This window comes from Rattus norvegicus, chromosome 20 (assembly GCF_021556685.1).
Source record: "Rattus norvegicus strain SHRSP/BbbUtx chromosome 20, alternate assembly SHRSP_T2T, whole genome shotgun sequence".
Classification (NCBI taxonomy): Eukaryota; Metazoa; Chordata; class Mammalia; order Rodentia; family Muridae; genus Rattus; species Rattus norvegicus.
This window is the reverse complement of record NC_141553.1, coordinates 14,711,651-14,737,310: the sequence shown is the minus strand read 5'-3', so window position 1 is coordinate 14,737,310 and position 25,660 is coordinate 14,711,651. Positions and strand designations below refer to the sequence as shown.

The following is a 25,660-nucleotide window of genomic DNA, read 5'->3' as shown; positions in this document are numbered from 1 at the left end:
TGTCGTCTTACAAAACTTCATCCAGTTCAGCCAGATATGCATACACGTGGCTGACAAAGGACGGTCGTGCGGCACAATCTTACCATCACTTGCAAAGTCCTAAAGTTTCAAGCACAGCCAATAAGTGCACGGTTCAGCTGGCTTGTTGGAAATGAAAAGCGCTAAGGCGCTTGTCTGCTGGTATCAAAATATCAGGAACAACAGCGAGAATGCAATGGGTCTTGGGTCACCGGAAACGGAAGCTGGAAGGCAATGGGTCTTGGAGCGCAAAGCGGAAACCGGAAGCTGTCAGCCATGCTATTCATAGCACCTCTGTGCTGTCCATGGTGACACCTCGGAAGCTTTGTGTTCTGAGATCCAAGAAGCATGAAGGTAAACATGATGCTGTGAGGACTGCCGAGGCCTGGGCGAGAACTAAATGTCAGCTAACAAAACTTCAATAAAATAAATGTTTAACCATTTGGTCGCTACCTGCGGGCAGTTAAGTCTTTGTTTTTCCCCCTCAGTAAAATGTTCAATACAAAGATCAGAGAACTCCACGCATGTGAGCTACCGTGTCAAGAGGCTTGTCAAGTATTGACAAAAGACTCAGATGGATGACTGGAGTTTTTCAGCACCGGTGACTTTATCAAACAACCCAGAGAATCAAAGGTAACTATTTTTATACCTCTACAGCGACTTCAGACTGTGATTTCTCTGGCAAATTAAGACACCCTTCAAAGAATCTACAAGTTTAGAAAATGTCAGAGTAATGAGAATCGAAGTAAGCTGGCCGGGTTATTTGTAATTAAATTATACAATGTTATAATTTTGAGATGATAATCTCCAAGATGCAGTCAAATCTCTCTGACTTATGGAAGGCAAAATAATGCAAACCTACTGAAACTAATGATTCTCTTTCTCCTTGTTTGACACAGATTGCCTGTGTTAGGGATAACATTTAATTAGAGAAGTTGAGCCGCCATAATCCCAGCTTCTATCTTGTTATAAAGCTGCCTATATCATTAAATCTGGACTCAGTGGTTCTCCTTGCGACCCAGGAAGAGGGAGCAAGCATTGTGCACAGGCGAAGTTTATGTGGGTGGGAACGCAATCTACAAATGAAGTGATTTTTACACAGAAAGGCAGATTCAAGGAAAAGAGAATTTTCACTCTTGTACAATCCATCGGCTTCCTGTTTAGTTCTTACACAATTTATACGTGCAATCCTTGACATACGAATTTATAGTTTCAAATGGCACCTTTCTTTTTTTTTTTTTTTTTTATTAACTTGAGTATTTCTTATATACATTTCGAGTGTTATTCCCTTTCCCGGTTTCCGGGCAAAAATCCCCCTCCCCCTCCCCCCTCCCCTTCCTTATGGGTATTCCCCTCCCAACCCTCCCCCCATTGCTGCCCTCCCCCCAACAGTCTAGTTCACTGGGGGTTCAGTCTTAGCAGGACCCAGGGCTTCCCCTTCCACTGGTGCTCTTACTAAGATGTTCATTGCTACCTATGTGGTCAGAGTCCAGGGTCAGTCCATGTATAGTCTTTAGGTAGTGAAATGGCACCTTTCTTTATGAAGAGAATCTTAGTAAACCCTATATATGGGATAGGAACGAGGATGTGAATTGGTATTTGAGGGGCCTTGGTTTTTAGTTTTGGCTCTCTCTTTCTCTGCCTTTTGTTCACTACATGGGTAAACTGATGGATATTTTTTTATGAACTGCTGTACAGTGGTTTCCCTGTGAGATACCTGCTCATGCCAGCAGACACTGAGCATTGGTAAACAAGATACAAAACTACCATGACCCTTCAACTTCCCTGTATTCCCGTAGTGGGTGTGTGTGTATATGTGTTTGTGTGTGTGTTTGTATGTGTGTGCATGTGTATGCATGTGTATGCATGTGTGTGCATGTGTGTGCTTGCGTGTGCTTGCGTGTGTGTTTGTATGTGTGTGTGTCTGTGTGTCTGTGTGTTTATGTTTGTGTGTCTGTGTGTGTTTGTGTTTGTGTTTGTATTTGTGTGTGTTTGTGTGTTTGTGTATGTGTGTTTGTGTATGTATGTGTTTACATGTGTGTTTGTGTGTGTGTTTGTGCTTGTGTGTGTATTTGTGTGTATATGAGTGTGTGTATGTGTGTGTGTGTGTTTGTGTGTGTTTATGTCTGGTACACATCTGGCACAGTGCAAGCACACATGTGTGGAAGCCCTGGCTGCATGTTTTCCTCTATGACTCTCCATAAGTCCATCAGAAAGTCCCAGATGCTAGGAAAGCAAGAGGCTCCCAGTACCCAAAAGGGATAACATTAGCTGAAATGTCCAACAAACAGGAGACAACCTGTAGAGACCATATCCAAAGGTTAGGCCCAGCCCCTGTTTGAGGGATGGGGCCACCCACCCATCTCAAAAATTTTAACCCAGAATTGCTCCTGTCCAGAGGAAATACAGAAAAGAATGGAGCAGAAACCATCCAGAGACTACCCCAGCTGGGGATCCATCCCACATGCAGCCACCAAACCCAGACACTATTGCTGATACAAAGAAGTACCTGCTGACAGGAGCCTGATATAACTGTCTCCTGAGAGGCTCTGCCAGAGCCTGACCAATACAGAGGTGGATGCTCACAGCCAACCATTGGATGAGGATAGGGTCCCCGTTGGAGGAATTAGAGAAAGGATTGAAGGAGCTGAAGGGGCTTGCAACCCCATAAGAACTACAATGCCTACCAACCAGAGCCTGACCAGTACAGATGGGGACGCTTGCAGCCAACTATCAGATTGAGCACAGGGATCCCAATGAAGGAGCTAAGGAAAGAAGGGAAGGAATTGAAGGGGTTTGCAACCCCATAGTGAGAACAACAGTATCAACCAACCAGACCCTCTCCCCTGCCCCAGAAGTCCCAAGGACTAAACCACCAACCAGAATACACATAGAGAGACCCATGGCTCCAGCTGCGTATGTAGCAGAGGATGTGAGGGAAGGCCCTTGGTCCTGTGAAGGCTTGATGCCCCAATGTAGGGGAATGCTAGGACATGTGAGGGGGGAGTGGGCAGGTTGGGGGGAGTACCCTCATAGAAACAGGGGCAGGGGAGGATGGGATAGGATGTTTGCAGATGGGAAATCAGGAAGAGGGATAACCTTTGGAATGTAAATAAATAAAATAACCTTACCCAAGTAATACCCTATGCATGGTGCATCTCTCCCATTCCCCACCCCAGGCTGAGGAAGTTTCCCCCCCTACTCTATGTATAAGCCATTTCCCGGACACTGTTAGAATTTATTACAGAACTATAAAGCTTAAAAAAGAATAAATGAAAACACACACACACACACACACACACACACACACACACACCAAAAATACTGTTGTGCAATGAGACCTGTTCTCTGCTCCCTGCTCCCCACTCCAAATGATGCTATGTCTCCACATCCCTTATGGCCAGGCCACATGGTTTCTCACACAATAGAAGGCAAAAAGGCAAGATTTTTCTACTCACCCTCAAGACCTTTGTAAACGTGCCAGTGCTGCCAATAGGGTAGAGCCTTCTGACTTAATCACCTCCCACTGAGCAGTTGCCCTAATGCAGAAATCCCCTGACTTACAATAGACTGGTGCATGTGTTCTCTTCTTGCTAATGCATTTTGTGGACACAGGTCCATCACAAGTCAAAGAACATGTAGGTTGCAGTAATTCAGTGTACTTTTGCTTTAGGGTGGATATCCCAGGGTAATAGCTAAATGTGTGACTTAAGATATGTTCGTGAGTATGCTCATTGGAGTGTAAGCTACTCAAGGTTTAGAAGCATTCAAATTAATGGCCATTACGTTTCAACCTGTGTACTGGAGTCCATATCTTTCAAACCATGTACCATTCTTTCGCTGAGATGCGAGCTCCTTCATTCCACAGCAATTAATACTTCTGTTTTAGTTCTCTGCAGATTTTTTTCCCTAAAACTTTTTGTTGCATTTCTCACTAAATTAGTAAGATTTATACAGTTCATGGGAAGATCAGTGACCAGAAACGATTTATAATGATAGTATTTTTATTCTAATGGGTAATTGTTTCAAAAAGGCATTTTTTAAAAATATTTCCTTCCTCCTGTTTTTTTTTTTTTTCCTGTTTTTATGTCTCTCGTTCTGAGGCAGGGGCCGAGTAGGGGTTAGAAAAACGAAAGCATCGATAAAATCCTTTTCATAACAGAATGATTTGTCCATAATTGTTGTTTTAGAAATGCTTCATTTGTCTTAAATTCTTCTATCTCTACACCACCTGATAACTCTGTAAGAGGATATGTGGGATTTCTTTCTTCTTTGACAGTTCAGCGTTTACCAGTGGACTTCAGTGACTAAGAAACTGCTCTGGTAACCACCTACAGACACTTTAGGATGGACCAAGACCCCTGACACGTTATCCATTCCTATCTCTAAGTTTCCTCCAGAATTTGGCTTATAATAAGACTATCATAATCCTCAGAATCAACGCACACGTCTACCTAGCTGTGGCTGCTAGGAGCAAATGCAAATCTTATCTACTGAACTTATCCTTTTGCTAACGTTGTCTGAATATCACACAAGTACTTGCTCTGTGGCTTTTGGTCAATCATCATCCAAATCTATGTTTCCATAAGTGTTATGCATCTTGCAGAAGATGTATGGATTTTCCTAAGTGTATTTAGATTTTCTTCACAATGCCCAAGTTTGATTGAGTTTACAACATGACGAACTATTCAGGGTATTCAAAATGAAATGATTTGAATAGGAAAAAATCTGCATATTTAAATCTGTCAAGAGGATATAGATAATGATCGATTCCTATGTGAGTTAGATTTCCTATTGCTGTGACAATACTGTGACCAAGGCATGTTTAATTGGGCTTAAGGATCCATATGGTTAGAGTCCATGTTCTTGGGAGTGCAAAAGTAACTTTTACTTGCCAGATCATATTTGTCTTTTTGGAGTCTTACTGCTGAATAACCTTGCCCTATCTATTTCTTTTCTGAACTCTGGCTAGTTGGTTCAACTCAACTGTTATGGCACAAAACTCTTCAAGCTGACTGATCAAAAGTGGCTTCTCTTGGCTTCTGACTAAATTGTTCTGCTTGGAAAAAACTGTCTCCGAATTCCTCAAACTGAACTGCACGGACTGCAGTGGCTTCACAGATTTCACAAACTGAACAGAACTAAATGGAATTGTATGAACTCAACTAAACTCACTCATCAATACCCTGAACTTCACTGAACTGAACTCTACTGCACTGCCTGAACTCAACTAAACTATACTCACTGAACCGCCCTCCACAACTGACTCACTCTGCACTGTTCTTCTAAGTAGCCTCATTCCTGCCTGTTCTCATGAGAGTTGGGCATATCCTATCTCTAAATCATTCTGTAAAGTCATTCTCTGATTCACCACTTTGTCCCTCAACTATACATCACTTTCAAACAAGGCTTCTTCCGTCTACAAACCATCCTTAACTTTCGTTGTTATGGATTAAAGATGCACACCTTGGGGTTGGGGATTTGGCTCAGTGGTAGAGCGCTTGCCTAGGAAGCACAAGGTCCTGGGTTCAATCCCCAGTCCCGGAAAAAAAAAAAAAAGAAAAAAAAAGTATAAAGATGCACACCAAGGACATGGCTGTATTCTAACCAAATCAGATGTAATCCAGAGCATGCCTGCTTTCCAGCTGGATCACATAGACCTATGCGGTCTTTGGATGTAACACTTTGCCAGAGTAGCCGTGTTGTTGAATTAAAATTCCTCTACATTGAAGCAACGGCATGGTAGCGGGAACAACTGAGATCTCACATCATGATGTGTAAGCAGGAAGCAAAGTGAAAAGGGATAATGGCTTTGAGAACCTCAGGGTCCACTGCAGATACAGGACCACATCTCTTAGTCCTTCACAAACACTTCCACCGACTAGAGACCAAGTATTCAAATATATCAGTCTATGAGGACCATTCTTATTCCTAAACCATACATTCAGTGTAATACAGCTTCTCACTTCCATACTACTAGAATCAAAATAATATCAAGCATGTATTCATTCATTCAAAAATGTATTCCTCCACAAAATATGATGTAAATGGTCATGAGGCTTCCATGTCTCTGCCCAGAGGCAGCTGTCTTTTTATTATTATATCTTTCGTCTGCATGCTACTATATCATTTTTCTCTTTGGTTTTAAGTATTTCATGATATTGTTAAGAGTAATAAAATGATACTTTAATCTTTAAAATTGTAGTTTTAACCATATTAGAAAAATGTGGAGAGAGATGAGATCCCAGGAATGCTGACACATAAGATAATAGATGAGACCACCACTACTGCACAGAAACTGTGGAGCAGCTAGGGACAGGATCCTTACAATTCCTAACCCTGAGACACAGCTCTCCATACCCAAATCCTGCCCAGAAAAACCTGGTCTCTCAGGAGAGCTGACACACCTAAGATCACAGGCTCAAAGGCTCACAGCAGGAACAAGGTACAGTCAGAGACAGCAAGACCAGCTTACTCCAGAGACAACCAGATCATGAGAAGCAAGCACAAAACATAAGCAACAGAAACCAAGGCTACTTGGCATCATCAGAACCCAATTCTCATACCACAGCAAACCCTATATATGCCCTCAACACACCAGAAACGCAAGATTCTGACTTAAAATCACATTTTATGATAATGATAGAGGACTTTAAGAAGAACAGAAATAATTCCCTTAAAAGAAATACAGGAGGACACAGGTAAAAAGTTAGAAACCCTTAAAGAGAAAACACATAAATCCATTAAAGAAATACAAGAAAACACAGTCAAACAGATAAAGGAATTGAACAAAACTATCCAGAATCTAAAAACAAAAAGAAAATAGAAACAAGAAAGAAATCACAAAGGGAGACAACCCTGAAGATGAAAAACCTAATAAAGAGATCAAGAGTCAGAGATACAAGCATCACCAACAGAATACAAGATATATGAGAATCTTAGGCACAGAAGATACCACAGAAGACATTGACGCAACAGTCAAAGAAAATACAAAAATTTCCTAACTCAAAACATTAAAAAAAAAAACATAATGAAAAGACTGAACTTAAGAATTATAGGTATAGGGGTTGGGGATTTAGCTCAGTGGTAGAGCACTTGCCTAGGAAGCTCAAGGCCCTGGGTTCGGTCCCCAGCTCCGAAAAAAAGAACCAAAAAAAAAAAAATTGTAGGTATAGAAGAAAGTAAAGATTCCCAACTCAAAGGTCCATCAAACATCTTCAACAAAATTATAGAAAACTTACTAACCTAAAGAAAGAGATGCCCATGAACATACAAGAATCCTACAGAATACCAGATGGGACCAGAAAATAAATTCCCCCAGTCACATAATATTTAAAACACCAAATTGCACAGAACAAAAGAAAGGATACTGAAAGCAGTAAGGGAAAATGGTCCAACAACATATAAAGGCAGACATATCAGAATTACACCAGACTTCTCAACAGAGACTACGAAAACTAGAAGATCCTGGACAGATATCATACGTACCCTAAAAGAACACAAATGCCAGCCCATGCTACTATATCCAGCAAAACTTTCAATTACCATAGAGGGAGAAACCAAGATATTCCATGACAAAACCAAATTCTTCCATTGTTGGTGGGATTGCAAGCTGGTACAACCACTCTGGAAATCAGTCTGGAGATTCCTCAGAAAATTGAACATAGCTATACCACTCCTGAGCGTACACCCAAAAGATGAGCCAACCATAGAACAAGGACACATGCTCCACTATGTTCATAGCATCTTTATTTATAATAGCCAGGAGCTATAAACAACCCAGATGTCTCTCAACAGAGGAATGGATACAGAAAATGTGGTACATTTACATGATGGAGTACTACTCAGCTATTAAAAACAATGACTTCATGAAATTCTTAGGCAGATGGATGTAACTAGAAAATATCATCCTGAGTTAGGTAACCCAGTCACAAAAGAACACACATGGTATATACTCACTGGATAGCAGATATTAACCAAAAAGAAGCTCAGAATACCCACGATACAACTCACAGACCATATGAAACCCAAGAAGAAAGAAGACCACACCAAAGTATGGATGCTACAGTCCTATTCAGAAGGAGGAAGAAAATAATCTCAGAAATGCAGGAACAAAAGAGTAGAGCAGAGACTGAAGGAAAGGCCATCCAGAGACTGTCCCACCTGGGGATCCATCCCATATACAGACACCAAACCCAGACACTATTGCTGATGCCAAGAACAGCTTACTGACAGGAGCCTGATATAGCTGTCCCCTGAGAGTCTCTGCCTGAACCTGACCAATACAGATGCAGATGCAAACAGCCAAACATTAGACTGAATGCAGGGACCCCAATGGAGAAGTTAGGGCAAGGACTGTAGGAGCTGAAGGGGTTTGCAACCCCATAGGAAGAAAAAACAACTAACCAGACCCTGCAAAGCTCCCAGGAACTAACCCAACAAATAAAAAGTACACATGGGGTGACCCATGGCTCGAGCTGGATATGTAGCAGGGGATTGCCTTATCAGGTATCACTAGGAGGGGAGCCCTTGGCATTGTGGAGGCTTGATGACCCAAGGTAAGGAAATGCTAGGGTGCTGAGGCAGGGTAAATGAGCAGGGAATAGGGTGTTTGTGGAGGGGAAACTGGGAAGGGGGATAACATTTGAAATATAAGTCAATAAAACAACCAATAAAAAATGAAAGAAAAATGTGAAAAGTATTTTTCAAAATTTGTAATCATTCATTCTCATTCATATTCATTCATTCATTCTCTCTCTCTCTCTCTCTCTCTCTCTCTCTCTCTCTCTCTCTCTCTCTCTCTTCCCCCTTTCTCTTTCCTCTCTGTAGTGGTTTGAAAGAAAATAATCTCCATTAGCTCATATGTAGGGAGGCGTATTGGATTTGGGCCTGGCCGCTTTGTGACTGTATAGCTCAAAGTGGCTACGTGACTCTGGGCTGTATGGCCACAGATACTCACCCCTAAGATGACTGCCATAAAGTCTTGAGATTGTTGGACAAAAGCCTCTCCCATGAATTTACAGCACAGGAAGATAACAATCACAGAATGCTTCAGCCCGAGCAAATACCAGATGTCTCCTGAGCAAACACTAGATGTCTCCACCGCCTGACCTCTTTGCCTCCTGCTATCACTGCCTGAATACCCTCGCCCCTCATTTGTGTTTCACAAAAGGCACTCCCCCTATCTGAATGCCTTATAAGCTGTAACGCTCACCCCAATAAACGAGACCTTGACAACAGAACCTTGCTTGGTCTCCTTTTCTCCCCCCCCCTTGACCCTCAGGTAGCGCCTCTTCGGAACCCTGAATAACTAGACCTGCTGGACGGGTCACTCATATGTTTAAATACTTGGTCTCCAGTTGTTGGAACTGTTTGGGAAGGATTAGGAGGTATGACTTCGTCGGAGAAGGTATATCACTGGGGGTCGGACTGAAGTTTCAAAAGATTCCCGCCATCCCCAGTGTTGTCTTTGCCTCTTGCTTCCTAGTAAAGATGTGAGCCCTCAGCTTCTAATACAGTGGTTTGCTTCCCTATCCAAAGTCCAGACATCCCACTGACTCTGTGCTACAGTTTAACCAATTACAAGAAACTAGTGAGCACACACACGCATGCGCGTACACATACACACACACACACACACACACACACACACACACATATGCCTTACATGGAATAGCAATATTATTTGCATATAATCAAAAAAATATAGACGAGACCAAGGCTCTTTCTATTCTGAGCAAGTCCCCAAAACTTCTCATGACAATTGTGGTCTAAGTAGAACATTCCCAAGTTGTACTGAGGGTCTGATAAGCAGTCTACCTCAGGTTGTATGCCTCATGAACCATACAACCTTCGAAAAGTGGGAAAGGAAGTTCTGACCCTCCAAGGTAGCTCATCCCTGTTACTTTTCCTTTGACTGCCAAAGATAAGGCCAAGGCTATTTTCAGACATTGCATTTCTAGAATATTCTATAGTTTCTCTCTCTCTCCTCACCAAATAAAGTAAACAGTGGAGGACAAGACCAGTCCAAGGTTACCCAAAATGTTGTTCTGCGGGAACTGAATAAAATATTTAACTTGTGTTATCTTAAATTTCTCCCTCTACAAATTCTCCTCAGCTCAGGGACCCACAGGTGAAGAAGAATTGGAAAGATTACAAGAGCCAGGGGTTGTCAATGACACCAACAAAAAGGCATGTTCCAGACACAACAGAGCTGATGTACGAAGGAACTCACAGAGACTGTGCTAGCATGCACAAGGTCTGAATGAGTTCAAACCAGACAAAAACCCAGCCTAATAAGGGAGACTGGACTCAAAGTTCCACCCCTATTTACTAAGCTATGCTCAATTGATTTCTTGTAGTAAAGATAAAATCAATTTTTTCCAGTAGGGTGTCATCACTGTAACCATCAAATCTTCCTTAACTACTTTAAACACAGCCTTTTTTATCCAAATGTTAATATTTTAGTTCCCCAAGATTATTGCCATTGATAACCATGCTGCAGCCTGAAGGCTGTGCTGTCTTAAAATTTTCCTTACGATTATTTCTAAAGTTAGCTTCCTTCAAAGACTTAAAACACAATCAAAATCAAAATGCGTTCTTAGCAGAATGCCACACGCTTGGCCTCTAATCTAGTTTGCAGTGAAGTCTTTACATCTAACAGAAATCTCATGAGTATATTCTCTACTGTGTACACTTCATTTCTAGCTTGTTCTATTGTTCTGACCTCCCATAGGCTCCCATGAGCTCTTCTTACAGCATCCTGGGCTTCTCTAAACTCCTACACATTCTTATACATTCTTCTATGTCTGTGAGAGACACCGTGACCAAAGCAAGTCTTACAAGAATTTATTCGAGCTTACAGTCCCAGAGAGTTACACTCCATGACCATCGTCTCAAGAATCATGGAAGTAGACAGGCAGGCATGGGGCTGGAGGAGCAGCAGCTGAGACTTTAAAATGAGTCCACAAGTAGGAGGCAAAGAGGGAGGGAGGGATGGGGAAAGAGAGAAGAGGGAGGGAGGGGGAGAGACAGAGACAGATGGACAGACAGATGGGTGGACAGATGAAAGATGGACAGATGGACAGAGCCAAATGCAAATGATGAGCTTTTGAAACCTCAAAGTCTACCCCCAGTGACACACCTCATTCAACAAGGTCAGACCTAGTCCTTGCCCAAAAGTTCTAACAACTAGGGACCAAGCAGTCTACATATGAACCTATGCCAGCAATTTTCATTCAAACCACCAGACTCTCATAAAACAATTATTTGGGCTCATAATTTCCAAGTCAATGCTCACTTTCCTCCATGTACTGGAGCAGAATATTATGAATCCAGATAGTGTCGTAGAGGACAGTTGTCAAAATCATGGCACACAGGAAGTAGGTTGAAAGATAGAACTACTATGCATCACATATGTACTTTCTCCAACTGGTCTGACCTTTTAGTTTCTACTTTTCAAAATAGTAGCATTAACTGTGGCCCAGGTCTTAACACATAAGCCTATACCAGACTTTTCAGAATCAAAAACAACAGGCTTAAACTTAATGATACGAGTTGCTCCATGATATCTTCAAATGCTATCGTAGTGTGCTGGAAGACAGTAAAAAAAAAATTATTCAGGGCATGGGGAAGGAAGATAAGAGGGTAGAGGCAGAGAAAGGCTGAGAGAGAATGGAGAAACAGAGGCCACCCATGAGCACAGGAAAGAGAGACAGGAGGGGAATGGGGAGAAAAGGGACCAAGTGGGAAGAGGGTAAGAGAGCAAAACAGCAAGAGAGAACAAGAGAGCAAGAATGACAGTAAAATTGTAATACTGATATTTTTTTAAACTATCATAAAATCAGATTTTATGGTTTCCTTCCTAATTAATACTTTTTTATTTACACTAAGAAAATTATTGTCCAGAATTAGTCTCTTAAATTGGGTTAGTGTTTTGTAAATATACTTGAAAGATCTTTCCTGATTTCAGATCTTTAGATGATTAAATTACCACATAGAATATGCACTTCTTGATGCATTGCAGATATACAGACAGATTCATGAAACCTTCAACATCCTTCGCTGATGTTGGAAACACAGACACCCTAGTCAGGCTCACACAATGGTTGCCGGGTTCTGAGGGAGGCCTGCGTTTTACTAGGGGATATTTTCCCTCATTTTAAAAGAGCTATTTATAAACATTTGGCCTAATTGGACTAGGTAATCCTTGCTGGTATTTTATGGTTAGAGCACGTTATGGTTATATAATAGATCTATTTGTGGCTTGTGTATGATACTTATCCTGAACGCTAAGAATTTGCTTAGTAACCTTTTAGTTTTTCATCATAAATAATGCTGTTATTTTATTAAATGACATACCATATTATACTAGTAATGAAACAAAAAAATATAAAGCATTATTTTTCCAAACTGAAAAATTAAGAAGATAAAAATAACTTGTCTGTAAGAATTGGATGTTTCTTACTGCCTTGCATCCCCAGACTTGCTCAGCTTGCTTTCTTATAGAACCCAAGACTTCCAAGCCAGGGATGGCACCACCCACAATGGGCTGCGTCCTCCCACCATTGATCTCTACTTGAGAAAACGCCCTACAGCTGGATCTCATGGAGGCATTTTGTCAGAGCCTCCTGTCTTCCCGGTCTTTGTCTTTGAGATTTAGGCTGGTCTTCCTGGATTTCTCCCTAGTTAATTCAGGGCACTTAGTAGGTCTTTTGTTACCGAAGTCTCCAGCCAGGGTTTCCCACTGTGCTTCCCAGATATTTTCTACCTGGTGAACTTGGGGTATATATTTGGTGAATAAAGCTACAGGAGCCCCTTCTCTTCTGGCTTGACATGAATTACTGTATGTGTGTGTTTCTTTAATCCCGCAGGCTTTCGCCTGATTCTCAGTACCGTGTTGGTGCAGGCATGGGGCACCAACAGCGTTTCCTTAAGGGAGGCTCCTTTCTCTGTGATAACTCCACCTTGTGTCAAGTTGACACAAAAAACCAGCCAGTACAATTAACCCCTTGTCAACTTGACACACAAACACATCACTATTAAGCCTCAGCCCTTACTTTCTTATCCATCCACAAAATCTAAGTAACTTTAAAAGTCCCACAGTCTTTACATTGTAAAATTTCAATCCCTGTAAAATATCCAATCTCTTTAAACTCAAAGTTTTTGTTTTACAACTCAAAGTCTCTTAACTGTGGGCTCCACTAAAATATTTCCTTCAAGAGGGAAAAATATCAGGGCACAGTCACAATCAAAAGCGAAATCAAACTCTAATCGTCCAATGTCTGGGATCCACTCACCCTCTTCTCTGCTCCTCCAAGGGCTTGGGTCACTTCTTCAGCTCTGCCCTTTGTAGCACACAGCTTGTCTTCTAGACTCCAGCTGCTGTACTCCACTGTTGCTGCTGCTCTTGGTGGCCATCTCATGATACTGGCATCTCCAAAACACTGCTGTCTTCCACTGCAACTAGGCTTCACCAATAGACTCTCACAGGCTCTCTTCATGGTGCCAAGCCTCAAATCCTTTACATGACCCCTTCAGTCATGGGCTATCAACTATAACTGAGGCTGGACCTTTACCAATGGCCTTCCATGGCCTCTCACAGTGCCAAGCCTCTGCTGTTCTTCATGACTCCTTTATGCCTTCAAAACCAGTACCACCTGGGTGACTCTTACACATTACCAAGTCCAACTGCAGCACGAGGTACCATCACAGTTAATTTCTTAGCTCCAGCTGACCAGCATCGATAGTCCCAGTAATGCAAAGGTTTCACTTCAGTGGTTATGATACCTTGTTAATCACAGCTGATTCTTCAGCCCCAGCTAACCACGAATTCTTCACAATCAAAACAGCAATGGTAAGAGTTTTTAATCTTCCCTTTGAAATTTCACAAGCCAGGCAGGCCTCCATCTTCTGCACTGTTCTCAACATTATCTTCCAAGCTCCTTCAGAACTTCCCACAGAGCTCTTAACCCCCAATGGCTCTTCTAATGAAAGACCCCCGGAGAGGACCTTTCCCTCAGGAGGAGTCCCAAGCGCCCAATGACCGAGCCAAGTCCACTCGGATGCAATCAGCAAGAGGGTTTATTGGAAAACACAGGTACCTGCGGGCACACTGTCTCTTCGGAGGACTTGCGCGCCCAGCAGTTCCAGCATGGGGCTTTTATAGGGATTGGGGAAGCAGAAGCGGGCGTACAGAAGCAGATGCATAGTTACTGGGATTGGTGGATTCAAACGAGGCACATAGACATGTTCACATATGATTGGCTATTTCACATGATGAGGTAATAAGGTATAGCTACACACATTGGCAGGTTTGGGGCGTCCTGGATGTCGGGGGCTGGGGGCTTATCTCTTCCTGCCAGGTGGCCTGTGAGTCAGATCCAGTACTCCTGGTCTGTTCTGCATTCCTTTCCTTTTATGGTCTGTTAGTTCGAGCGGCAGGGCGGGGCTGCCTGGACTTGCTTTTCACAGTGTTTAGTCCTGAGTTGAAACATACTCTTTTAACTTCGTATTTTTAAACCTTAAATCTGTATAATTTTCCTTTCATTCCCCTCTTCTTCTACTAAGTAATTCTAATCTTAGAATTTTGATATCAAGTCTCGTATTTGGTCTCACCAGTTGTCCTAACTGACTGGTACTGTTGTCTCAGAACCATCAACCGCACAGCACTCACTCGATTTGTAACAAAAGCAATTAACCTGTTTGTCACGCAGGGTCCAAAAACTAAAACCAAGAAAATTATTAGTAATGGCCCAGCCATATAGCAGAGAGTAGGGTAGTCATCCAGGGAGACCGAGTGAACCAAGACTCAAACCAACCTTGTTGAGCGTCTCTATCTTTTTGTAGGAGTCAAACCTATTAACTAGTTTCTCTAACACACATGGACCTATAATCAGAAGCAGAAGCAAAACTAAGAAGGGTCCCATAAGGGAAAATACCAGAGTAGTCATCCAAGGAGATCTACTAAACCAGCTCTCAAACCATCCCTGATGCGCTTCTCTGTCTGCCTTTTGTCTAACCTTTCTCTAAGTTTATTCATGGAGTCTTTAATTACTCCTGAATGGCAGTTCTGAATTCTCTATAAGCCTTGCATTGCAACAGCAGATGTCCTTGTGCTGCTCTTGCAGCACCTTGATAGCCTTAGCCCTAAGTAATTCTCAACTCCTTTTTTTGTGTCTTACTAAGTCTTTAGCATCAGGATTCCATTCTGGACACTATCTAAACCTACACACCAAGGTCATGACTAGCTTTTAGAACTTCTAAACTTATACAGATTGTGATCCCTGAGGCACAGTCCCAAGAAGTGTTAGGAGTACTAACATATGCAATGTTACATCATTTGTAATAGAAATCAAGCCTATCCCCACACCTATCTTGATAAAACCCGGGGCAAACATGAAATTAAGTCTAGGGAGCTTTTTGAAGATCTGAGTTTCCCTCTAGGTCCCAGCTCTCAGCCCCAACAGCTAGTACACGGCTGGTGAGGGCTGAGAGTTGATGGCTGTCAGGGTGGTCAGCAGCACCAGGTACGGTCCTTTCCAGTGAGTATCTGGGTTCGGTGCCATCGTATGTAGCCGAGTCTCCGACCTGGAACTGGTGAGATGTCTCAGGGGTCCCCAGGGCATAGGCTGCTGCCAGCTCTGAGCAGATTTCTTTCTGTATCACCTGTAGGTCTTTTAGCCTAGCACACAAATCATTATTACTATGGCACTATGACATGTTGGTTCAGTAACATCATCTAATACAGTCAGGGGGGCTGAGGCCCCATTTAAGATCTCAAAGGGGGTAAGGCTGAATCTGGAAGGGGTATTTCTTGCTCTGAAGAGAGCAAGAGGGAAGGAGTGTCACCCGGTCTGCGCCAGTCTCCATGGTTAATTTGGTCAGGGTCTCTTTTAGAGTTCTATTTATTTACTCTACCTGTCCTGAACTTTGAGGTCTGTAAATACAATGTAATTTCCAATCGACCTCTAAATACTTGGCCACACCCTGGCTTACCTTGGCAACGAAAGTAGAGCCGTTGTCTGACCAGATTACCTTGGGCATTCCAAATCGGGGGAAGATTTCTTCCAGTATCTTCTTGATGATTGCAGAGGCCGTCTCTCGTTTGGTGAGGAAAGCTTCTATCTATTCCTGAAAAAGTATCTACAAGCACTAGGAGATACTTGTGATTATATTTTTCTGGTTTTATCTCAGTGAAGTTCACTTCGACTTTTCACCAAACTCTCTAGGTCTCTTTGCCCTGTTTGCTTGCTAAGCATTCACTTATTGACATACCTTATACTTTCTACTGCCTCTCTGGCTAAAATCTTAAAGTCTATTACATACACTTAACTACTTGGACAAACTTTTTATCTCCTAAATGAGTCCATTTCTGTATTTGGCAAAGTGAGTCTTTTCTTTGTTCTCTGGGGGAGTATAGCTTTCCCCTCAAGTGTGCCATTGTCCTTTATCTTTTAAGCAATTTGGGCCTTTTCTAAGTGAGGCCATCCCTTAGTCCGATCCTAGTTCTCAGTGGCTGCCTCTTGCAGGCCTGCAACCAGGATAGGCTCCTGCATAGCCATTTCCCGAGCCACTTTATCTGCTTTGTTACTGCCCAATGCCACTGAATCTCTTCCCTCCTGATATCCTGAGCAATGAATAGTACTCACAGTTGTTGGCTTCACCAGGGCATCCAAGAGATGGCAAAGGCATCTGCGGCACTGATGTACTGGGGGGTTGAGGTTCAGCCATCCTAGATGACATTGTGTTGTCCACCATGGCAACACCCACTTATCTCTGACCTTCATGAAGAGAACTGTCCCCGTCTGTGGACAAGGTAGCCTCGGCTTTCAGCAGGGGTCAATCAGCCAGTTGCAGAGGTCTTTCCTCCACCCATGGGCTTCTGCCAGTGCTTGACACTCGTGCTGTGGTGGCTCCAGGTCGGATTGGGCAGCAATCCTGTTGCCCCCAACAGGTGGAGAATCTAGTCCATGGCAGCTGACCAGTGGTCCCATCTTTTGGGACACTCTATTCAAAGGCAAACATCAGCCACTCTATCACAGTTTAAGTCCTGGATTGGGTGATAATTGTTAGTGCCCGGCTGGCAGGAGTGATATGTTCCAAGTAGAACAGCGCTAAGCCATTCATCTCCCAGCATCAGGTACTGGTGCACTGAGACAGGTCTTAAGCTCCACATACACAGTCTGTAGATATGCATACACATGGCCTCACCCAGCCATTTCAGCCCACGCAAGCCATTTTGGGGAGCAATTTTCTCATGAGCAAGGGATGGGGGCAGTCAGGGATGACTATGAACTAGTGGGTTACCTGGCCCACGCCAAGGTCCACTGTTCTTCGGGCAGTCCATAAGTATTGTTTGTTGCCAGTAGGCCCCTGTACCCAAGGTCTTTGGATACTGGCCCACTGGAGCATAGGAGCACAGAGCATTGGGTCCCTGTATCCATAAAACAACTGGGCAGGCTTCCCTCCTATCTCTGCACATAGCCAGCACTCCAGGACTGAGAGGCTCTCCAGTGTCCCCTCTTGTTCTTTCTGGGGCAGTCCCTGACCCAGTGTCTTTTTTTTCTTTGCATTAGGCACACTGATCTTTAGCCAGGAATTCTCTTCTGTTACCAGGTACTGTCTTCCTAGGTTCCCTAACTACTGTGGCCAGTATATGTTCCTCTCTTGACTTTTATCTCTCTTTAGCTCTCTAGCTTCCTCTTCTTTTTGTCTCTTTCCTTCCCTAGCTTTCTGCTCTTTTTACCTTCTTTTCTCTTTCTCTTTGTTTAACCTTACTTTCTCTGTAACTTATACTAACTCTCAGCAACTTAGCTTAACCCTTCAAATTTCTGTAACTTTCTCTTCATACCCTTTCCTTATCTTAGCCAGATTGGTGGGGCATTTTCCAGCCCCTAGGAGATCCACCCTTGGAGCCTGGGGGCAGACCTGGAGCACTCCCTACCTTCAGGCGTATTGAAGTCAACAGTCAGGAGCCTTCCATCCATGTCTGGAACATTCTTTCTGGCCTCTAGCAGGATTCTGTCTTTCCTCGGTGGTAAAGAAGATCTGTAACAGTTACTAACAAGCATCTCTCGTGGGATGGTGAGAAAACAAGAAGGGAATCTAGAGGAGAGAGGTCCAATGAAGAGGACAAATAGCATTTAGTCACACGGCTAAACCAGGAGGCCTTTTTTTGGACAAAAAGGCCACTGTAAATATAAGCACAAGCTTTGTCTATGAAACAGAAAGGCGAGCAGAGAGGCAGCCTAGCTGTTACCGGCTGTCTCTCTGGGCTTAGATTTTCCCTTAAGGAGTACCTACCTCCCTTCAGTGTCAGCTTGGTGGCTTTGCCTCTCAAGAGAACCAGCCTCCAAATGACACTAGGCTTCTAGTAACAACTAATAACAAAAGGATGGAGAGATGGTTAGAACCTGGGTGCTAGATACTAAGCAGCTGACAAAAAAAAAAGAATTGTAACCAGTTCACCTGGGACTTTCAGGACTTTAGTAACAGCCCTTTACCAAACTGTCTCAGTGGGCTATAGGCCCATGGAAAAGAAAACATTAATCCTGACTGGCAAAACAAAGTTCTTCACAGTTGTAGATTCTTTGAAACTATTTTAGGGGCTCTTTTTGTCCCCCAACCTGGGGCATTTTAACCATAGGGGCAGGAACTGGCTGCTGTGGGGATAGGACCAAAGGCACTCTCCATGTTAATGATGACCAGCGAGAAAAGTAATTTAATGTTGGAGACTGACTCCTCCCTTGGAATAAGGACAGCAGATAAGGCAGGCTTCCTTAAAGAACTTCTCTTAATGAGCGCTCTCCTTCTGTGAGCAAATGTCAGAAATTCCTTTCTTGTTTTCCTTATAGTCCTCTCCCACCTCGCTCTCAGCCTTTTTAGATAGTTCTTCCCGTAGCATTTCTAACACCGACTGTCCCTTTTTTTTATAGCCTGTTGACAGCATTTCTGATCTTTTAGGCAGCTACGCACTAAGTGCCATACTGGCTGAAACTCCGCCTTTAAGATTCCTTACTCCCAAGGAAAATTTAAATCTTTCCCAGTTCATCACAGCTAGCTGCGAGCACAAGCACAGATAAAACACTATGTTTTTGTTTTGTTTTTCTTTCCTTTTTTTTCAGAGCTGGGGACCGAACCCAGGGCCTTGCGCTTGCTAAGCAAGTGCTCTACCACTGAGCTAAATCCCCAACCCCCAAAACACTGTGTTTTAAAAATTAACTTTGGCTATCAACCAACACACCGCCACTAGAGCGGGGTCCACAAAATTAAGTTTCTTACTCACTAAGCGTTAAGGGGACCAAGTAAAACTCTTCGACGAACAAAGCAAACAGTTTCATGATTTCAAACACAGTCGTCAGTCCAAGATTTTAAACACAGTCGTCAGTCCAAATTCAAACACGAAACAAAAGTAAAAAAGACACTAACAGACACAACATGTCCAGAAAACCACAGTCAGGTCACAAAGAAGACAAACAATTCCAACAGTCAAACAAGTAACAAGCAGACGCGCCACGCGGCTTCGGTACCAAACTGAAACCAAAAATTCAGACGGAGTCCGCGAGGGTCTTGGATCCTCTACTCCAATAAAATTCAGACGGAGTCATCAAGGGTGCGGATCCCTCCGAAAACGGACGGAGGTGCCACGGATCCGGATCTCCCTCTCCTCCAACCACCCTTGGAACGTCTTCCAGGGCTGCGGGGGAGAAGTCCGAGCTCGTCAGCTCCTTCTCTGGCCTGCCCAGATAGTCCCCAGATCTGAGCCTATTGATCGATCATTCACAGGACAAGACACAACAGACAAGACAAACGCCAGCCGGCTTACCTCCCGGTGGGTGGTCGGTGATCTCTGGGCGGAGAGTCTCCAAATCCCGGACGAGCCCCCATAATGAAAGACCCCCGGAGAGGACCTTTCCCTCAGGAGGAGTCCCAAGCGCCCAATGACCGAGCCAAGTCCACTCGGATGCAATCAGCAAGAGGGTTTATTGGAAAACACAGGTACCTGCGGACACACTGTCTCTTCGGAGGACTTGCGCGCCCAGCAGTTCCAGCATGGGGCTTTTATAGGGATTGGGGAAGCAGAAGCGGGCGTACAGAAGCAGATGCATAGTTACGGGGATTGGTGGATTCAAACGAGGCACATAGACATGTTCACATATGATTGGCTATTTCACATGATGAGGTAATAAGGTATAGCTACACACATTGGCAGGTTTGGGGCATCCTGGATGTCGGGGGCTGGGGGCTTATCTCTTCCTGCCAGGTGGCCTGTAAGTCAGATCCGGTACTCCTGGTCTGTTCTGCATTCCTTTCCTTTTATGGTCTGTTAGTTCGAGCGGCAGGGCAGGGCTGCCTGGACTTGCTTTTCACAGTGTTTAGTCCTGAGTTGAAACATACTCTTTTAACTTCGTATTTTTAAACCTTAAATCTGTATAATTTTCCTTTCACTAACCCAAAACCCTTCCACAGTCCTCCCCAAGACGTGGTCAGGTTGTCACAAGAATACTATGCTGTTATCAATTTGTCTTAATTAGGGTTTCTATTCCTGCACAAAACATCATGACCAAGAAGCAAGTTGGGGAGGAAAGGGTTTATTCAGCTTACTTCCACATTGCTGTTCACCAAAGGAAGTCAGGACTGGAACTCAAGCAGGTCAGGAAGCAGGATCTGATGTAGAGGCCATGGAGGGATGTTACTTACTGGCTTGTTCAGCTTGCTCTCTTATAGAACCCAAGACCACCAGCCCAGGGACGGCACCACCCACAATGGGCTGGGTCCTTCCCCCTTGATCACTAGTTGAGAAAATGCCTTACAGCTGGGTCTCATGGAGGCATCTCCTCAAGGGAGGCTCCTTTCTCTGTGATAACTCCAGCTTGTGTCAAGTTGACACACAAAACCAGCCAGTACAGCATAGCTGCTTGACAAAGCCTGCAGTCTTAATCATCATGATGTATCACACATATCTGAAGGGTAGTATGCAATATTGTTTTTAAAGGTGTGTGTGTGTGTTGTTGTTGTTGTTGTTGTTGTTGTTGTTGTTGTTGTTGTTTTGTTTTCTTACCTGTGTAAAACTCAAACATTTGTCGTGGTTTGGTTTGGTGTCAATATTTTTGTTTATATGCATTCCTGGTGGTTTTCTCAGCTGGAGAAGCAACAATTCATACAAACAGAGATGACTTGTAGACTCTGACACCTTTTCCAACATCATCGTGTGCTGTATTTTTTAAACAAATCTCAACCTCAAATCAAATCTCAGTCTCATCTGGATTTTGCTAATGAAGACTCAGGAACCAGATTCTAGGGTGAAAGCCTGCCAGCTCAGGGGGGCAGAGAAAGCACCCAGCTGACCTTGCTCCTCAGCCCACACCCACAAGGCCACGCCCACTCCAGCAAGGCCATGCCCACTCCAACAAGGCCATGCCCACTCCAACAAGGCCACACCTCCAAATAGTGCCACTCCCTGGGCCAAACATATTCAAACCACTACGATCCCATAGAAATTCCTCAGTCTTCTCCCAGAACCCAAACTGTTATGGTCCTGCTAGAATGCAGACACACCTTTAATCCCAAACAATGACAACCTATTGAGGGGCAGACAAAGTGACGAATCAGGGAAAGATTTGACAAAAATGAATCACAGATAGGATATGCCCAGCTCTCATGAGAACAGACAGGGAAGAGAGGCTAAGGGAGACAGAGTAGTTCAGTGCAGATGGGTTCAGTTGAGTTCAGTTCAGGTCAGTTCAGTGCAAAGCACAGCAGTCGAGTTCAGAGCAGTTCAGTCTTCAGAGTTCAAAGGCAGTTCTTCTAAGCAGAGCAATACAATCAGAAGCCTAGAGAAGCCAATTTGAATCAGTCAGCTTGGATAGGGGTATGAGCTAGAACAGCTGAATTGAACGAGTCAGCCAGAGTTCAGAAAGAGCTAGAAAAGATAAGTGTATTCAGCAGTAAGTCTCAGAGGTTGAAACATTTTAGGTCTAGGTTAGCGGAAGAAGGCTAGAAGCTAAAGCCTTCAAGGTCCAGGCTTGCAGAAGATTTGAATGAACAAAAGCTAGAAGCTTCTAGGCCTAGCCTTAGGGATAGTTAGATAGAAACACTCTGGACTCAGCCTAAGTCATGTATTCATAAAACTTGGGTATGACTCTCATCTTATCACTTCATCTGAGGAAATAAAAGCAACTTTAACATTTACAAGTGTCCAACATACACATAGGCATAGACACACATCTTTACTAGGTGAATCTTTCTGTGCTATCCTCCATAGACATCTGAAATCTTCTATTGTCCTGACTAAAGGCTTTCAGAGTCACAGGAATGTCCTGAACTTGTCCAGTTCTAAAGAAGCATAAATGATTAGGGATCCTGGGGGACTTTATAACTGATACATCTTAGACATTCTTGACTATAATGGATACAGGAGTTATGCACTTACCAAGACTCTCAGAACTGCAAAGTTAAAAGGTGAGAGTTATTGCTTTTCAACTATACCATAATGAAAAGCATCGGAGGATATAAACAGTGTTGTCTGTGTTTTTTTAATAGCATTCAACATCTTTTGTGTGAAATGGTTAGAACATTACTGAATTCTTAGGTCTGTAACATTAGAGTATATTAATTTAGCACACACAGATTTCAAAAATTCTAATTCAGTTTTTAATGATCAGTAGGTACATTCCGCAAACATAGATTAATAGCTGTTTTCATGCATCCCCTTAAGAAGAATTCGTTTTCCTAGAAGGCAGAATTTCCAAGTCACTAAAATTAAATAGAGTATTGTCCATTTAAGGCACTATTGCCACCGTAGATGAGAGTACATAGCCATATTTCTCAAAGACGGGACAGTTTGTTAGTTTTTTAAGCTCTCTTCTTCCACCACCATTTTTGACCAATCTTCACAACGACCTTCTTCAGGGTAGTCATATTTCTCCAAGTGCTCAGCACTCAGTGCTCATTGATGGCTCAACCCTCCCAGTCATTCCTCAAACTCAGGATCCACAGACCCGCCTGTGTGTGAATTCAATCAACTAAACCTTTTGCTTCAAAATAAAAGCTCTTCATGCTCCTTGCTGTGGGCTCACGGAACCTGTTCATCTTTTCTTGTGACATTAGCAGTATTCCTCAAACTAGAAAAACATACTTGACTTATTTCATGTCATCTACCAGGGCAAAAAAAAGAACCAGATAATTTTATGGCCTCTTTTATCAATCTTTTTTTTCTCTCTCTCTCTCTCATCTACCTCACACGTTTAATTTATAACTATGTCAGCAGTATATGATGAGATTGCTTGTCTGTGCCTTCCTGTGTGATTACTGGGCCGTTTGACCTTAGGCTGACTCCTCTCTCTTGCTTCTCTCGGAGACACACAAAAGAAAATATTTTAGGTATATGTCAACAGTGACCAGTTTTTAAAATACTTGTTTCATAGTAACCCATTTGCTAATTAATAATGCACTTAGTGTGCATTTATCCTTGCCAAGTACCGTTCTTGGTGGTGTGGTTAAGAACAAGACTTCTTTGACCATGTAATCAGCTAGCATCATGCTAGTCTAAGAGGAACTGTGATCTCTCGATGCATAAAGTCAGATGGAGAGAATTACATGTAAGAAAAAAAAAGGAGCAGGAAGAAAGACTTGAGGATGGGTGTCTTAGTTAGGGTTTCCATTGCTGTAAGAGACGCTGTGAACAAGGCGACTCTATTTATAAAGGACAACGTTTAATTGGGGCTGGTTTACAGGTCCAGAGGTTCAGTCCATTAGCATCATGAAGCATGGCAGAAGCGTCCAGGCAAACACGGTAGTGAAGAAGGAACTAAGTGTTCTACAACTTGATCTGAGGGAAGCCAGAAGGAGACTGTCCCTTCTGCAGGCATCCAGGAGGAAGAGTCTCATTCCACACCTACACAGTGGCACACTTCCTCCAACAAGACCACGTCTATTCCAACAAGGCCACACCTCCACTTGCCATGGACCAGGGATATGCAAACCATCACAATGGATATTCCAATCAAGACATTTGTTACAGTCCTGGGCATCTCTGCCCTAGGTCTGCATAGGTACCCTCCACTTCTGTGCATGAAGGAGGAAAGCCTTAACTGTCCTCCTGAAGAGTGGGCATGGCAAAGAAACTGAGCTCATCCAGCAGAATGATAATTCAGGGATGATGTCACATCAGGTCAGAAATGGTTCTCCTCTCTGACACGGTACAGTAACTCTCAGAACCCTCTTAATATGGGAGTGGCCCCCTTCAAGTTAAAGCAGCGTAGAGAACAGGAGAGCACCTGAGGCAATGCTCACAGAGACAGAGTGGTGAGCAAAATTTTCATGTGAGATAAACATGAATAAAATGGGTACCTAATGGAAGTTTGAAATTGTTTGCTATTAAATCAAAGTGGGGGGTTGGGGATTTAGCTCAGTGGTAGAGCGCTTGCCTAGGAAGCACAAGGCCCTGGGTTCGGTCCCCAGCTCTGGAAAAAAAAAAAAGGAAAAAAAAAAAGAACCAAAGTGGGGCTAGCTTGGAAAATACAAATTTGCCCAGCATGAGCATGACTTGAACGTATCTAGAGCCCTGGCAAACTTCCTCAATAGAACAATTCATCCGTGGTAAGACTCTAAAGGGACTATTTGTCCACAGAAGCATTTGTACCCACCACAGTAATATTGACAGAGAACCTGCTAAGATTCTTATAAAAATGGACACAGTGTCACAGCGAAGATGATCCTTTCTGGTTTTATTTCTCCCTGCCAAAACTCGGCTAAGCATTGTATGTCAGTGAATGTTTATTTAATCTTCACGGAACTACATCCAAGAGTATACAATTAGCATCCACCATTTAAGGATTTGGGAAATGAGACTGAGAGATTAAGGCCTTTGCTCAAAGTCAGACGCCTAACACGTGGCCAAACTCTGCAGTTATGTTCTCTTAGGATTTAAGCACAAAAGTATATTCCTCTGTTTTGACCAAGGAAAATGTAAAATTGGACATGTGTGTGCCGCTGAGATGACTCAATGGGTAAAGAGTGCAAAATCTAAGGACATGAGTTTGATACCTAGGAGCCACCCGGTGAAGCAGGGGACTGACTCCTGCAACAGGCAAGCAGAGGTCTTCAGCTCTTCCTCTCACCGGATTTATGTCATAAAATCTCATTGTTCTCACAAGACTGAGAAGCGGTGGGTGTGGGGAATGGGTGTATGGTGTGTGTGTAGTGTGGTATGTGTGTGTGGTGTATGTGTGTGGTATGTGTATGGTATGATGAGGTGTGTGACGTGTGTGGGGTGTGGGCGTGTGTGTGTGTATTCCTAAATATATAAACACCACTTTTTCAGTCCATATAACATTACTTTTATGTATATGATCTTGGGTCTCAGGAATGACCACTTGCTTTTTCTTTTGTTACAGGCTTCAGGTGACAGTGTCTAGGGTTTCCAGGAGGAAAAAGTAACCACTCTCAGCATGATAGTCCATGTAGAGAGCTAGAATCGGCAGAGTCCATTTCCAAAAGCAAATTCTAATTCTGAGAGTACTCCACCATGAATACAGGCAGCTGAACCTGAAGTTATCTGGCTTCAACCACTTCTAGAAGAAACTAGAATAAACGACATTTTTGTTGGCTTGTTGTGAACTTGGTCTTGATTTTACTTTGT

At 43.2% G+C, this 25,660-nt stretch overlaps 1 long non-coding RNA gene across 1 annotated transcript; it reads left to right on the top strand.

The window, feature by feature from the left end:
* Window positions 1–268: 268 nt before the first annotated feature.
* LOC108353250 (uncharacterized) lies at window positions 269–25,626 on the top strand. Its single transcript, XR_015645155.1, has 3 exons — window positions 269–372; window positions 507–651; window positions 25,416–25,626. It is a non-coding gene; the product is annotated as an uncharacterized LOC108353250 (long non-coding RNA).
* The last annotated feature ends 34 nt before the right edge of the window (window positions 25,627–25,660 follow it).